Below are 17,531 nucleotides of genomic sequence, written 5' to 3'. Positions count from 1 at the left end.
TGAATGCACAAAATTAATGGGACTCTGCAGGTTCGATGATTTGCCAGTTGGCTTGTCTGGGAGTCTATTGAAAGACAAATCAGGTTTAAAACTTCTAAATGATTTCTCTAATCAGTTAAGGTAAGGTTCATGGTACTGACCCCGCTTTCACATTCAGCTGTAGATATTGGTACAATTTGGATTGGAGTGAGGTGGGATTTTGTATTGAATTTTCTTTGTAGATGCTCTCGCTTACATTAAAGTTCACTTTTTTATATAAACGAGGAATTAACATGTCATCATAAGACACCCATATGTATCTGCATTTAATACGACTACACCCGAAAAGAAACCTAACTCTTCATATTGTCCACCAATGATTGAAAAAAAATATTTTGAGCATATGGTTTCTCTCTCACTTTGCTTGATCTGAGATATGAAAGATTTCGGTTTAGCACATGCAATGATAGTATTTTCAGTGTTTGAAGAGCATCATAAGGTACAGCTAGTTACATTACAAATAATTACTATGTCAAATGTTTTACAAATACTTCAAAGTTAGATCTCTTGCGAGTTGATCCGGAATCATCTCGATTCAATATTTTTTTTTAAAAAAGGCAAGACAACACTATAGCTGTCAACAAGCGTTCGTAAAGTCCTCTTAACATACGTCGAAGACAGGGCACAGTTTTGGAAATTTGATAGTATAGTACTTGTAGAACACCTTCTAGAAGTCTAAGAAAATACCGAATATATGGCTTCTAAAGGGTACTGCATCTGTCAAAAATTACTTTAATGATATTTTATATATATATCCACTGAAGTGAAATTCTGTATGTAGGATATATTTAAAAATATGATTTTCATATTCAGTGGGTGGGAAATGATTATTCCTGATTTGGAATGAATTAAGTTAGAAGAGGTGGAATCCTCCTCACCACCTTTAAATAGCAACCTGCATTAAAATTAATACATGTAGCTTTGCTCTCAATTTTCATATTACAAACTCCTGATTTTCCATCCCATTAAATTCAAAATGAGCTCAGAATAAGCTCCAGAACTTTATATGTTTTGGAATTGTTATCTGGTCTTGAAACCTGTTTTTTAATAGTCAAAAATTGTAATAAATAAATAATAATAATAAATAAATAATTGAAGATTATTTAGGCAAATTTTGCATTAAAAACTCTATATTTGCGTCTAAAATGGAATTTCCCATGCCCCACATTTTACCTAGGTATACATATATGTGTCAAGTACACACACACAATATATATATATATATATATATATATATTTGGTCTAGGAATTAATTCGTGCGGTTGTTACGCACACATTGAAGCTGTAGTTCAAACACAAAACACATAAATACCTTAAGAAAAATATTGTCCATCGCGAGCCACCACTTTCGAACATCTGTCAGGCACGTTACGGATTCCGTGGCGAAAGAAGTCCTCATCCTTTGAAGCGATCCAGTCAGAGACCCATTTTTCGATATCTTCTGAAGAAGTAAACCGCTGTCCAATCAAATCGTCATTCATGCAATCGAACAAGTAGTAGTCCGAAGGAGCAACGTCTGGTGAATACGGCGGGTGGGGTAAAACTTCCCATCCGACATTTTCTAAATAGGTTTTGACCGGTTTGGGACATGTGGGCGAGCGTTATCATGTTGAAAAATAAGTTTATCATGTCTGTTCTCCCATTCTGGTCGTTTCCTGGCCAGAGCTTGCTTCAAACGCATTAATTGTCGTCGATAACGTTCTCCATTAATAGTTTCACCCGGTTGCAGCAGCTCATAGTACACCACACCTTTCATATCCCACCATATGCACAGCATAACCTTTGCACAGTGAATATCTCATTTCGGTTGTGATGGACCTGGTTCACCTGGCTTCACCCAGGCCTTTTTTCGTTTTGGGTTCTCGTAATGGATCCACTTCTCATCGCCAGTAACAATGCGATGCAAAAACCCCTTTCTTTTCTGTCTTTGAAGCAGCAATTCGCAAATGCTTTTTCGTCTTTCAACGTCTCTGTCTTTCAATTCATGTGGAACCCAATGTGACATCTTTTGAATCATTCCCATGGCTTTGAGGAGTTTCGAAACTGTTGTTTGATCAACGCCTAATGCTTCTGCAAGTTCTTCCTGCGTTTGACACAAATCCTGATCGAGCAATGCTCTCAATTCTTCGTCTTCAATTTTTTTTTGCTGTCCAGGTCGCTCTTGGTCTTCCAGGCCGAAATCACCACTTCTAAACCGTGTAAATCACTTCTGACACGTTCGCTCAGCTAGCGCATGGTCACCATACACTTCCACCAAAATACGATGACTTTCGGTAGCATTTTTCTGCATGTTAAAGTAATGAAGCAGAACACCCCGCAAAAATACTTTATCTGGCACGAACTGCGCCATGTTCAGTTGACTACAAAATGCTGTTGTTGATGCGTCAATCAACTGCCCTATACTACGAACGATGCACGCTGACAGGAGTTTTCAACGCATGTGTGGCTACACGGAACTATGGGACGATACGCTCGTTACGCCATCTCTTGTCCAGGCGCACAAATTAATTCCTAGACCAAATACAAACACACACACATGTAAGGTTGAATTTTTGTACCCCCCAAATGACAAACGTTCCTGCCCTACTGATAGTATAACACTGAGAAGCATATTATGGTGCAGTGTTTCAAAATATAATAGTTTTTACATTGGACAAATTGTATATTTTTAATAATCAAAGAATAGTATTGCACTAAAAAGCTAAATTGGGCAACATCTTCTCGTGATGCTAAGGTGAAAGGATTATCATGGAATCGCCTAAGACAAACAAGAGATCTAGTTATATGCTAAATTTAGATCATTAACACTTTATCGCAATTTGATATTTCTAATTGCACTTGAAGGCTTCAGTGCTTAATTGCATCTTATTTTTTGTTGTGATAATCAGGGCTCAAAATGGGCAGGAGCGGAGTTCCAGTTTGTGAATATCAGGAACCTTTCCATTCAGTCTAATCAGAAATGGCAACAGACCATTCCAGTTCATGAAGTATTTTAGATATTTCACTACATTATCCTTTTCAGTGTAAAATAAGTTTTGAATACTCTTTAATAGTATATATTATAGCATTCATATAAGCTTCCCCCTCTACATGGAGATGCATTGTTGGCATGAGGGTGCACAGCAGAATAAACTGGTGTCTAAGTTGCTTTCATCTTTTTTTGGCATTGCTTTTAACATTTTCACTTTTTACTTGTTAATTATTATTGTCTGTGTTGAGGATACGATTGTTATTCTCAAGATCTTTTCACAAATTTGGGTTATTTTTTATGGTAATTCCTTTTTCTCATCTTTTATCCCTCATTAACCCAATGAAATCCAGTGGCGTAGCATGGGCATTTCGGGTGGGAACGCCAAGTCCAAAGGAAGGGTCGGCCCTTTCTTGCTTAATAATTTACTTATGGAATTAGTCGCCACAGGTATTGTTTATTTGCCTGAAGTCAGCTGGGTTTTCAATAAAACATCATCTATGCATGTTTTAGCTAGAAAATGAGATGCCTCACTATGCCACAAATGTTTTGAACTCTGGTGTTTTATACTTTTCGTCATGACGCAAGTCATTAGAAACCCTACCTGAATTGATTTGAATTGTTGTTTTAAGTCCACTTTATGCACAGTGAGGTTAATTGGGACTGGACCTACGGTTTAAAGTGGGATCCAAACCACTATGCGCCTCCACCGGGTATTGAACCTGGAATCCCTTGATTACAAGGCGATGACGCTACCACTGCGCCATGGACCTACCTGAATCACAAGCGCCTCTGAACAACAGTAGACGTCATTGTTATGGGTGATCCAACCACTGATTGATTTGGTTTATTTTACTTTGCTTTTGTACCACTTTTGGTTAATCGCGAATATGAATATGAGTGATGATATTTATGAAGTTAATGAAGGGGCACTCATAAAGAACACCCGTGCCAACACCGGGATTCAAACCAGGGACCTCTGTCATCTTGGCGTGCTGTGCAAAACACTCTGACACGGAGGTGGGTGGATGATCCAACTATCGTACACTCTACTGACGTAACAGTGCCCATTAGTAATTCAGACCACTGTTTATTGCATCTTGAGAATGCTGATAAACATTTTAAAATAATTTTGTAAATTATACAATGCAATGGTCATTAAGAAATTGTATTATTTGAGTTTGGTAAAGTTACGTCAGTCAATATTGCGTATTGTAGCATCACATAGCATGAGTGGCACGAGCTCGAAGAACCGGGTAGGAATTCTACCGCTGTCGAAGGCAGGAAGGGTCACATGAACCAATCACGTAGCCCTCTGCTCCATACGCTGGCATACGAGAGAGCATTTGCGCGCGTGCTGTAGAGATCCAAGCTTTACCTCCAGAAAGGCAGCAAGGAATATAGAGTTCTTTACGCCGAACCTGCCCGGCGTCCAGGCAGGAAAGGCATTGAAAAAAATGCTGGAATGGGTGTTGTTAGTGGAGCGTTGCAAGCGGATCGCGAAAAATAGCTATTATAATGTCATGAAGGTCAAACATATATGAAATTAGTCAAGATTTACTTTATATTTACAGCATTTACGTATTTTTGAAATTTTAAATCAGGGAACGCCGGGCGTATTGGCGTACTATAACACTACGCCACTGATGAAATCATTCTTGCAGCTTGCTTTTTAAATTTCTGATACTAAGCAGAGCAGATATATTGTTGATATTTTCAAGAAGAATGCAAAATAACAATAAGGAAATATCCTTCACTTGCACAAATTGGTTTTTTAAATAAGTATTAACAAGACAAAATATCAGATTATGTACATTTAATTAATACAAAAAAATTCTCTCAATTGGGCGAGGTGAATATAACTCACGATTTCCATCTGCTTAAATATTAAAAAAGGAAAAAAAGTTTCAGAAGACTTGGGTCCAATGTACTTCGTATTATTTTATGATTATTAGGAAAAATTTTAATAGTAACTATTATTAATTGTAATACAGCGTGTCATTTCACTAGTCATTAATCTCATCACTGTAGAGACAAAAGAAGAAAGATAACACCATGTTAATGAAGATAAAGTGTTCAGTTTTGGGAAAATTTCCATTTCAAGTTCTGGTAATAATGTTAATGTATGAAGACTTATACTATGCACCAGAATGTAGTTACTTTTAAACTACCAGTAACTATAATTGTTACTTTTTAAAAATGAGTAACTCAAACTCAGTTACTTTTAAAACTTAACTTTATGAACATTGGAAAGGAACACCTATGACCAGCCAAGAATTTGAACCTAAACTGTCAGTACCGTATCGAGATAGATAGTTGGTCACTCAATGTGCTTGGCCACCAAGACAAGAAATGGTTCATAGGCATGAAGGAACCTATATTTCAGTTGGTTTGCCATGGAGAATATGTGCCAGTGCCCAAGCTGCCGTGTGTTTTGGACTCTCGATCTCACAATCAACAGATCCATGTTCAAGTTCTGGTGTGGGTGTCCCTTTATCAATTTCATCTAATTAGCATTCACCCTCACTGTTGCGATTAGGCAAACGTGGTAGAATTCTTGTAGAAAATAAAGTTTAACCCTTCAACTGCACCCCTGAATATAAATGCTATCACCAATCTTACTTTATAGATGGTAGGTACCTTTATACCATTTTTACTGTCAGACAGTGACATGATCACATACTCCTTTCCCTTACATTTGCACACATTATTGTTGGTATCAATTCATTAATATGCTTTACTTGGTTATATACAGTATTTTATGAACTTTTTACTAGGGCTGAGCTGATACTCTCACCGATACTGATACCTAAGCTTGAAAATTGTACGAGGTGCATCCAGAAAGTAAGTTTCCCTATTTTTTTTCCCGTGAAAATAAACATAATGAGCCGTGTAAATTGCACATGCGCAGCAGAGCTAAGACGTATCAATCATATGCCAGGCGGACAGATCCCACCCGGCACCAATAGCGAGGTAGCAGTGGTCCGAAGTGGAAGCTCGTATTCCTTCTCCCGCCGCATACCAGTAGCGAGGCAGCAGTGGTCCGAAATGGAAGCTCGTATTCCTTCTCCCGCCGCATGCGAGGTTCGGTCGGTGATAAAGTTCCTGAATGCACAAAGCATTGCGCCAATTGACATTCATCGTCAGCTCTGTGAAGTCTATGGGCCGAACATTATGAGTAAGCAGATGGTGCGTCGCTGGTGTCGGCAGTTTTCGGAAGGTCGTCAAAGTGTCCATGATCAGGAGCGCAGTGGGCGTCCATCCCTCATAACTGATGAGCTGGTTGAGCTGGTGCGGCAGCGCATCGTAGAGAACCGTCGCTTCACGATTACGGAGTTGAATAGCCTTTTTCCGCAGATATCGTGATCCGGGTTGCATGAGATTGTCACACAGCGCCTGCTGTTCAAAAAATTGTGTGCCAGGTGGGTGCCGAAAAACCTGACACCTGAACACAAAATGAAACGTTCAGGAGCAGCACTGACATTCCTGCGATGGTACCATGATGACGGCGATCATTTCCTCGACAGGATCGTCACGGGCGATGAGACGTGGATTTCGCACTTCACCCCAGAAACCAAGCAGCAGTCAATGCATTGGCGGCATAGTGGATCTCCAGTCAAGAAGAAATTCAAACAGACGCTGTCGGTACAGAAAGTGACGTGCACCGTGTTTTGGGACAGGAAGGGCATTTTGCTCATTGACTTCCTCCGCAGAGGTGAAATGGTGAACGCTGACCATTACTGTGAAACACTAAGGAAATTGCGACGTGCCATTCAAAAAAAGAGGCGTGGCATGCTTACTGCAGGTGTTGTGCTCCTCCATGACAATGCTCGTCCACATACGGCTCGGCGCACAGCAGCTGTTTTGACGGAATTTGGCTTGGAGTTGTTTGATCATCCTGATCTGGCTCCCAGTGATTTTCACGTTTTCTTGCACCTCAAGAAATTCCTGTCATCCTGTGAGCGTTTTGGCAACGACGAAGAGCTGAAGACGTCTGTCACACGCTGGTTCCATTCACAGACGGCAGAGTTCTACGACAGTGGGATCCAAAAGTTGATACCACGATACGACAAGTGTCTGAATTCTGGTGGTTGCTATGTTGAAAAATAGCTGAACCTTTGCTGTACCTGTTGCCAATAAATGTTTTCCTCAAACTGTGTTGGTTTTTTTTTAAAAAAATAGGGAAACTTACTTTCTGGATGCGCCTCGTAATAATTAAAAGTTGTTCAAAATATACATTAATACTAGCATGCAAGTATTCCACTTTAATTATATGCATCAAGTTGCCAAACTTTTTGCTTTAAAATATTTTAGGATTACATCAGAATACCAAATTGCATGCTACGTTTTCACAGAATTCAGTTTATTCCCACAAAAGTGGTGCAAAATTAAGACTGCGAAAATGTTGCACAGAATTTTTGTGGAGCCTGTAAAAGACCAAAATGCAGGAACGTTATTGGTAAATAAATTCCAACCAATGCTATCGGCTCAGCTCTACTTTCTACTATTTTCAATTCTAGCCTACCTTCACATTAGCACAGGCTAATGGTGGCAGTTTAATGGCATCTCTTGCTGAAAGCAGATGCTCTTCTTCATTTTCCTTTCTTTTTAGCAGCTGCCTGTTAGGTTCAGTGAAAGTTTACTGTAAGTTTCAGATGTCAGGGGGAAGAAAGTTTAATTATAGATTTCAAGGTGGCGATCACCATTCATTCTTATGCTTCTTGGTGATTTATTGTTAGATCCAGGAGTCTCATAGGGACAAGAGCACCTTTGCTCATCAGGCTCATAGATAGAAATGACCTCTGGGTGATCACACTGGATACCTCTGTGCAAAATTGTACATCTTGGCTATCCAAAAGCAAATTCATAAGCACACTTATATTGGTACATATTATCTGAAATTAATGTCTGTTAGCAGAATGAAAAGAGATGCGCTTCCAAGTATCTCTTTTGAAGTGTCTTGCACAATTGACATGATCTTGTAATTTTCTTCTATAAAACAAAGATATTCTGACCATGTAGTCACAGATTATTGTTTGAGAAATTGATAGCGGTGGCAGATGCCAATTATCAACATACTATGTATTTGAGTTACAAATCTATTTTAAAATGGCATGTTGTTGTACCAATTTTAATCCTGCAAATGGTTTTACTTCATTAGGAATTCATAGTGATTGTAATGACAGTAGCTTTGTATGGTCATCCAAACTGTTGTTAATCCAACGATTCTTAAGATTTTTCGACACAATCAACTTGGCAAGAAATTCCAGTTTTCTTCGTGTTACAGTTCCTGATACATTGATATACTGGTTATGACTGTCCACCAGCACCTTCAAATGATGAAGTTGACCTAACATTTCCAAGACAAGTCTACCTCTTCCCAAATGTCTGCTCTCTCAGCTACCAAGATTCCCAAGATTTAACACAGACGGACAAAAATCTGATTCAAAATACAGCAGAACACCAGCTTTTCAAATTGCTATATTCCATATAAATGTAAAAAAACTAAATGAGGTTCTCCAAGCCCATTTACAACATTTGTAAGTGTCCAGGATGAACTGACTACTCAGTCAGATTGTCAACGCTTAGAAGACAAAATAAATAAATGATAATGTCAACCTGAAATTCTGCTGCATGGCTGCATATGTACGGGATTAAAGTGGCATTTTTTAAGGGATCGTAGCATCAATATGAGTAGAAACTGACTGGAAAGGAACAATCGTAACTCTCATTTACCAGAATATCACAATGTAAAATTGTGTATTTTTGGGTAAATTCCCCCAAACATTTCATTCATATTTCATCAGTGGAAACAAGTACTGGTACTAATTGTCAATTTGAGAAAATAGTAATCCAGTTCAGAGAGGTACCCCAAATGTTGAAGCTTATTACAAGAAGATAATCCTGTAATAAAAAGGTATTCACTTGAAGCAAAATAAATAAAACAATTACATGTTTCCTCAATGTTTAATATTTTCACTTTTGCATCAGTATAAGTTTCACATTCACACTTGTCAACATAACACAACCCACACACAAAAAAATCAATGAATAGATGCCTGAATATAACAACAGCCTTTTAACCTGCTTTGTTCTCTCGCTTTTGTTAAACAAAATTACAATTGTTTGACGAATAATTATAACTAAATTAATTTACAATATTTTTTACAACAAAGAAACATACTATATACATATATATAATCTATGTATCAACAAATGTTAATGACTCACAGGTAACAGATTAACTTTAATTTACTAATGCTTACAAACATAACTTAAATGGCACATTTCTATCCAAAATTCACTCATTCACATGCATTGGTAAGCATATCCCAGCAGATTTTTTCACAAATTATGTCGTCTGCAAGTTACAAACATTAAGTTCAAATAAATAATATCTAACTAAACCATATCAAAATAATACTGATTTGAGTCTATGTCGACAGAGTTTTGGGATAAAGATTCAAGCATCTATAAGCTGAAGAAATTGAAAGTTTATAAATTGAAAGCATGCTATCTGTATATACTAAGCATTATGTATTTGCCTCTGAAGTCAAATTTGCAAGAGGTGGAAATCAGTGCCATCTCCATGAGAGGGGATACTCAGTCCTTTATTTGAGCATTTTCACATGCTATACAATTTTTAAGAAAGCCTGGGCCAGACAGGTGAAGGGAGCATTATAAACCCAATGATACAGGCAGGCTACAAACATATATAGCAAAATGGCAGCTCAGTAAGATACAAAGGTACTCGGATTGCCATTTTTCAAGGACGAATATCTTGCACACACACATATACACAGAAGAATCCTTTCCTTCTGTCTGTGTGTGTGTGTGTACATGCACAATCAGTGGCGTGCCCAAGGGGAGTTTGATGGGGTCATAACTTCCCCCTTTTGGCCCAGTCTTCCTTAAAAAAAATGTCAAAGGCAGGAAAAGATGGCAAAATGAAAAAGTATATGTAACCCTGCCTTTCGAAAATTCTGGGCACGCCACTGTGCACGATATTTCATTTTTGAAATGGCAAACCAGCTGAAACATAGGACTCTTTTTCTAGTAAGCACCTTTACATTTTACTGAGGTACATGTCTGTTATATTTGTTATACCTCAAGGCTTCTTTTATCTCCTTTGTTACATCAGTTATATATATTAGGGGGATGGGACAGATTAATCGGTACTCTATTTGTATCTGCTAAATATAGGCATATCAGTGTGTAAAAATCACTGATAATTTACACATAATTCAAATGCCAAAAGTTTGTGCAGCAAAAGTTGAACCAGCACATTTTCCAAACCAAACCCATAGCAGTTTTATGGTTACATGCATTAATTAACGAGGTTAATGAACCATTCAAGCTTTCAAAGAAACATTATACTTTGTATTTTACATCAGATTGTTAGAATATCAGTTATTGTTCTAGGTCAATACTTTATTGGTGTTAGCATCAATATCATATCAGTTTATCCCTACTATGGGGCTTAGTATAAATGATATGTATTTTATGTTAGATGGCAAATACATTACATGGGATGATAATTTGAAATGAGAGAATGAGATGTAGCCAAGACATAACTTTAATTAAAACTGTATCTGCACTGAAACTCCCCTGTCTTTTCTCCCCATGCTTATCATTCTTCCAACATGGAGATGAAACTGGTACAAATGAAACTTACTGACTTGAGAAGCTAAAAAAAAATCTACTGGAATTATTAGAAAAACATTAAAATGGAATGTGCTAGGCAATACAAAATCATTACTGGCAATGCACATTGCACAAATTCAAGCAATGAAGATTCATTAACATACTGCATGGACATTTGCACCCAAATCAATCACTGAAAGATCTTTATTCTTTTTAAATCATGTTTCAGTATGCACAATACTGCATGGAAAAAATAATATGGCATTACTTTCATAGCTAATCAATTTCAATGTATTTAATTACTCTGATAGGAAGTCACAACTTCGGAATGCTGGAATTAGGGAAAAAATGAGAAGTAATTCTTGCTTAATATTTTACATATAACATTTATGAACCTTCATAACAAGTGTGTAATTATTGCACACGAAATATATCCACAATATGGAATGAAGTAGTAAACACAAACAAAAAAAAAATCCCACAGATATTTGTTTCAGGATCAATCATGCTTGTAAAAAAATTGTTCATACAACCAAGTTTATATTGTCAAAAATTCATTGTATGCACACATTAAAAGTAGCATATCTATATTATATATATATATTTCTTCCTGATTCCATAATATACAAGAACAGTTGAGTTCATAACTTACAATTCTATATGTTGAATGTTGAGCTCTCAAAAACAACAACAATACTACATTTGACCATGATATAGAGTAATTACATATGAGACAGTTACAGATGAAGTATTTTTATTTTGACACACAACATAATACTGAAACTCCTAACAACTAAACAGCAACAGATAACAAGATTAACCAGAGACACAGTTGAAGACAATTGTTCTTCAAGAGCCTTTGTGTTAAACATTGAGAAATTTCTATTCACTGAACTGAGAAAGAGAGTCACACACACAGCTTCATGGAAGAAAATAGTAGAGATTCTTGGACGGTAAACATGTTGAAATGATTTAAATATTAGAGCTATCAGGAAAATCAGATTATTTTTCTAAAAGAAGTTGTTGTTGGTATATCCAATATCGTTCTCTTTCAATTTCAATGACGACAAATTTGCATTTGTTACTTTTAATGTATTTTACCGGAACTGTGATGCACAATGTTCTATAACAGCATTCTCAGAAATCTGTAGCCTGCAATCCTCTCCAGAACTCAATATTTATTGAAAATAACCACAAAATGCCATCAATTAGTTAATACTAACACTGTGGTTAAAAAAATGGTATATTTTGAAAAATCTTAATAATTTTATTAAACTATGATTATGTGCAGTGTATGAGTATTTGAAGAAAGTAATCTCATCTCAAAGTGACAAGTGGCGCATGGGCCATGTCTGTGACATCTGACTAACATGCCATTTGGCAGCGATTAATTTATAATTATCGATTGGAAGAGGGGGGGAGGAGGATTGAAGGTCATTTTTAGGCAGCTGAGGGTAAATTTCATGCCACAATGATGACAAATTTTGCTTTGGAAGGTTGGTAAGAAAAAATGGGGAGTGAATGTGTGTGTGTGTGGACAAGGTAGTTTTTCTATAGCATGCAATGTGTCAGCTCTGCCTGTTGCACATATGCACCTTGTGGTGTAGTGTTCCTTGCCACTTGTCATTTCAGGGTGATATGTCACCAACATGACTGAAACTCTCCTACTTACATCTAAATGTTCAAAGCCAAGTTGAAAGTTCCACTAAAATGTTCTTCCTTTGACAAAAGTTACTGCAATGTCATCACATGTTTATAAATGTACTAACAAATCTAAAGCTATTTATTTGAGTGTATGCACACACACAAAATCAGAAGAAAATGAGAAAATGGTCAAGTTGCTGATAATCCTATCGAAAGTACTGCAGCACTAATGTGCAATACATAAAGAACAAGCTGTTGTAAATCAATGGATTAGGAGATGAAAAGTAAACCTAATAATCAAGTTGATACTTTCCATTAGAAGATATTGCACATGCCAACATTGTTTGTGGGAGAGACTACACCACTATACATAATGTGAGAGTATATTCCTGCAAATGATTGGATTTTGGGGATGGAGTATTTGTGTACTTTTACAATTTGTAAAGAAACAAGTCAATGAAAGTATTTTTGCACTAAAATTTATCGCATAAATGACATTCACTCTAATTGTATCATGCTTCCAAAGAAATCAAACAATTATAATAATATTCCAGTAATAACCAGTATATGTACACAATTTAATTACAATTTGTTTATTTCTTCATAATTCATTAGTAATTTTTTTAAAAAATCAGTAGCTGAAGACATAAAATGGTTGCAATGAAAGATTATGGGGGTAGCCAGAAAACCCTTGCCCCCCTTTCATTTCATTTTCTCTTGAAGATAATAGGAAAATATAATTGCTTCTTTCCCCACTTTCCTACTCATAATTGTACTCAAAATGTTTTTCAACAGTTCATTCCCGCTCCCTTACAAAATTCCTGGGTGTGCCTATAATCATTTGAGTAACAAGCTCAGGTTTTCAAGGAAAGATGTCAATGAAACTCTTCACATCTGTTCAATAATAAGAATTTATGTTGATGCACAGGAAAATCTTGTAAGTTTAATATTATATAATTGGTGAAACCAAATTTCTAACCAGGTTTTTATTCTTAATTATATATTAAGAAATTATAAATTCGTACGCAAGTATAAATGGTAAATAATACTGTAACACAATCCATTCCAAATACAGTGGAACCTCGATTTTAAGTTTCGATTTTCAGGGGACCATGGTGAAAAAACTTAAAATGCAGTAGAATGTAAAAATGAAAAATCAAGGTTCTGCAGTACTGGAAAATGCATTTTAAAAACTTGTAAAAAGAATGAATATGAAGTAAAAAAAAAGTACCACAAAAACACAAATGGCACATTTTACAATATCTCAATAGCACATCAACAGTAATTAACATATCAATGAGAACAATAAATTTATCTTGATATGCATAAATTTGAAATTCATGGGACACAAAAAGAACAGGATTTTAATAGGTATCAATGTGCAATTACTCAAAAATATGCAAGCAGAGATTTCTAACATGCATAAATATTTTGAAGCAGCATTTGAAGCACATATAACTTAGAGCAACATTTAAGTTAGCACAATGGTAGAAGAAACACAAGTTGACACATCTTTATCTACAAAATAGGATTTCAATGTACTGAATTAAAATGTGATTCAAGCATATTTCAGTCACCTGCTGCAATTATTAGACTGCACTGAAAATAGGCTCAAATGCTTTCCCCAAATTTTATTCAATGACTACAAGCTGATATGTATTATTGATATCAGGTACGTTCACTCAAGATTATCACATTAATCATAAAGCTTTAAATTAGAATAATGCGGCAACATGGAAATAATTGAGAAAGACCACAAATGTGAATATTTCAAAAGAACTAAATTAATTCAACCCCCATATACTAAATGTTCAACCTTAGTGGAGGGAAAAAACAGTTCCAGTTTTCCAGCTTTTTTAATATAACAAACCATTTTCACTTTTGAAAATGTTCTGAAGGTTACAAGTGCATGTAGATCAAATAGCGAATCAAACACGAATATCAAATAAATATATTTACATTTCAAATGCAGAGGAATGTGGATAAACATCCTTGAAACAATCTTGTTATTCAGGCATAAACATGTTTATATGCAAATTCTGAAGACCTAATCATTCTGCTGAATTGCTAAGCAATGACATGTGCTTATGCTAATGTAAAAAATAGTAATTTAGTGAGGAGAAGGTAAATATTCAGAAATTCGCGGGGACATGGGAAGAGCTGTACTAAACCAAGACTATGCAGTAACAGGTGAAATTTTAACTCAGGATATTTACAATTTTTGTACCTAATAAAAAAGGAAGCAGGACTTACAATGCCTGCTCGACAGAATCCAAGTTTTAAAACCAATAAGAAATTATATGCCAGAAACATCATGATGTACTGTATAAGTCTATTTAAAGCTTCAATCATGTAGGAGCATGCTGTAATTCAGCTTTATTAAAACAACAAGTTCTGAATGGGTCTGATAAAGAGCATTTGTCGTTATCTGAAATGTAACCAAAAATCATACTCAAGAGCTTGTAACAATCATGGAAAATGTTTCATAATATGTACATACAATAAGAGTTCTACATACATATTTTCCTTATATTTCTTCAACCATACAAAAACAGCAGTAGAACACATATAAAAATTTCTTTTCTGATATTTCACAAAACTCTTTGTATATTCAGGCTTTGAAGGAAGATCATCATTTGAAGATTCTATATCCACTAGTATGACCTTTGCAAGATGACAAAGTGTACTTTTCAGCTTGGCATTAGAGTGCATTTTAATTATTGTACATTTCAGCTTTACATAAAGCTCTTATGGGACCAAATGATGCATTTAGTATAAGCATTGCCAAAACCAATAAAAAGTTTTTACTTTATTCTTTTGTCATTTTGTATGAAAATGTCATAACAATATACACAATTTAAGAAGAATGCTAAATGCTGCTCCACATTACATTTTCACTAACTTAATTACAATACAATCATTCCCGCAGTGTGATTTAGAAAACCATCTGTTGAATAAAAATTATAATGATAAATCATACATGTAATCAGGACACATTCTTCAAATGTTAGTCACACAATCGTAATATCATTATCAAAAATTGTTTACAGTATAACCATTAGCATGAGTTTGTCATTTTACCATATAAACTCATTTTCTAGACTATGAAAGGATTCTTGCTAGTAATCTGTTTCCTGAATGTACAGTATACTACAGTACATTGAAAAAATCCAAATCTATGTTATATTGTATTATCAACCATACTGCCTCCTCTTCTATTGTCATAATCTTAGCAACACGTTAGACATATTTCATATTCTCTTCCAAATTAAATTCTCTTGCATTCCAGATTTGGAAAATGAAAGAAACTATACTAAAAAAATTGTGCTTGTTTATTAAATAAATAAAAAATAATCTAAAAAAATAAACATGCTTTTGTACTGACTAGCCTCTGTAAAAGATTTATTTTTGTACACTTAAATATTCAGACTTTATACTAGAAATGAAAAATGTACAAAGGCATAGGTCATTTATTTAATAGAACTGGAATATATTTTATGGATAATAAAATTAGTTTGTATTTAATACTTTTAACAGAAAATACAGTGGAACCTCGATTTTACGTGCTTCAGGGGACCAAGCTGAAAAAAAAAAAATGCTGGAAAATGTAAAAGAGGAAAATTTTATATTTTACATTGTTGGGACCATCAAGAGTATGTATAATGTGGGAAAATGTAAAACCAGGGAATGTAAAATCGGGATTACACTGCATTTATTAATATTGTACATCATGCTTAACAAAAAATGGGCATTTTGAAAAAACTGTTGCTAACATTGTGATTTAAATCTATGGTAGAGACCAACCAAGAGAATTACAGGGACAGCATATATTGTAAAGAAAAGTTTCTGTATGTATGGAAAAAAATTGTAAAATGAAATTTGTTTAACTAATAAATGAACAAAAATTCTTATATTAAACTGACATTTTATGTATTGAAAACTTTATAATAATAAAATGCAGATACAAAACATGACAATATTACAAATTATTAACTGGAGAGATTATAATATGATAAGGTATTGTCGAATTCTACCTTATTGCTGCCTCTCTACAGCCCCTTATTTTCTAGGATAATGTGAAATATAGATTTTTCATACTCTTTTCACCACACAAATGCAGAAACTACTGTAACCTCAGTAGCTTGAAATTGGGGATTAAAAACCAGTTATGCATAATATGCCAAGTGCTCTTCTTGACCAGTATAGCAATTGGGATGTGTGATCCCCCTACATGGAACATGCTAACAATTGTATTCTAACACAAATGTTGTGAATGTGTGAGCCTTTACGAAAGTACACTACGTTACAGTACTGGTATGAGGTTTAATGGTATAACATACCACGTACTGTACTTTTACAAACACTTTCAAAATTGCAATACCTGCTCTAGATAAATCTTAAGCTCACTTATTTTGATGTATGTCTGTAATGTTTTACCTTCAGCAAGTAAAGAAACTATCTATTTGTTAACTTTATTTTATATAAATAAGGATTCTTCTGTGGTGCAACTTTCTTTATTATTTCAACATTGTGAAGTCACAAATGTGCATCTTTCCCAAAAGATGCATTTGTAATTATGTTTGTGGCATTGCAATGCAAAGAGATATTAAAAATAAAATAAAAAATCACAAAAGGAACACTGTGATAACATGGGCAATTGCAAAGCATTTGAAGAAACTACAGAGCATTAAAGAATCATGGTAGTCTACTTGCACAGTATCAAACTAATTTATGTTTCATACATAAGAACTGAATGTATATGATGATGTATACTGACTTCTGTATTATCAAAAATTCATCCATCCACTTTGTTTTCTTACCTAAATATACATATAAAGAAATTAGATTCTTCCACTAGGAAAATAATTATAGGGACATTGAGAGTTGGCCTGTAGACTCTAAAGTGTCTCAGCCCATTGTAAACACTTGTTAGCCCTAAAGTTCATCTCATTTTGTTCTGTGGCTCTTTGAAGGAAGATTGTACTCAGCATACATACTACACAGAAAGGAAACCCATAGAGTATTAATATATTTAATATGTTAAACAGAAAAAATAATTGTAAGTAGCAACGATGAATCTATATATAGTACATGGCTGCATACACATTCATGTCCTTCGAGGGCTCATGGTGCTTAAACAAGGCCGTAACAGCAAAAAGTTATTAAGAAAAGTTCTTTGCCTTGTTTCTGATAATTTCTGCAGTCTCATATTCTGTTTCTGATCCACAGTGAAATC

General features: G+C 35.1%; 1 protein-coding gene across 1 annotated transcript in view; it reads right to left on the bottom strand.

Annotated features, from left to right (window-relative positions):
* Nucleotides 1-8,960: 8,960 nt before the first annotated feature.
* Tusp (WD40 superfamily protein Tusp) overlaps nucleotides 8,961-17,531 on the bottom strand; it is a 133,902-nt gene continuing 125,331 nt past the window's right edge. The window contains exon 17 of the transcript XR_014441785.1: nucleotides 8,961-17,291. The gene's annotated coding sequence lies outside the window, so the exon portion shown is untranslated. The remainder of the gene's footprint in view (nucleotides 17,292-17,531) is intronic.

The sequence above is a fragment of the Lepisma saccharinum genome, chromosome 6 (assembly GCF_977018435.1).
Source record: "Lepisma saccharinum chromosome 6, izLepSacc3.1, whole genome shotgun sequence".
Classification (NCBI taxonomy): Eukaryota; Metazoa; Arthropoda; class Insecta; order Zygentoma; family Lepismatidae; genus Lepisma; species Lepisma saccharinum.
This window is presented reverse-complemented; position numbering and strand designations above follow the sequence as displayed.